This window comes from Brassica oleracea, chromosome C1 (assembly GCF_000695525.1).
Source record: "Brassica oleracea var. oleracea cultivar TO1000 chromosome C1, BOL, whole genome shotgun sequence".
Classification (NCBI taxonomy): domain Eukaryota; kingdom Viridiplantae; phylum Streptophyta; class Magnoliopsida; order Brassicales; family Brassicaceae; genus Brassica; species Brassica oleracea.
Window position 1 is genome coordinate 8,009,401 of NC_027748.1, and position 506 is coordinate 8,009,906.

Sequence of the window (506 nt, forward strand, 5' to 3'; positions counted from 1 at the left end):
AAATCCTGGAATCTGAGGATCTCCCATTCATGGTTGGCCTTTTGCCACGATACCGGTTTGAACCTTTTCCTTAACTGTAACCAAAGGTCATAAGGATCCTCAACATGGAGATACATGTCTCTTAATTCCTCAGTGAGATGATAACGAATAATCGTTATAGCTCTATGCCTTTCACTGTCAATGATATCATTGTACTCATTGATGCATTGTCCGAGTCCTCTGGATCTCAGGACAACAAGAATATTCTTTACCCATTCTAGGTAATTATCTCCAGAGAGATTTAGGGCAGAGTAATCTGAGGGTTCAAATCTCAACATCTGAATATTTAACGAGTAATTCAAGCACTCAGAATTCTATGTAAGCAATAGAATAAATCAATGTATATGATTTCAATAAGGCTTTCCCCCAAATTATATAATCTATTTGCTTAAGCAATCTTAGTATGAGAATGATCAATTGATCATTGCATCTAGTAATCCTTTTAATTATAATTCAAATTGGATTGA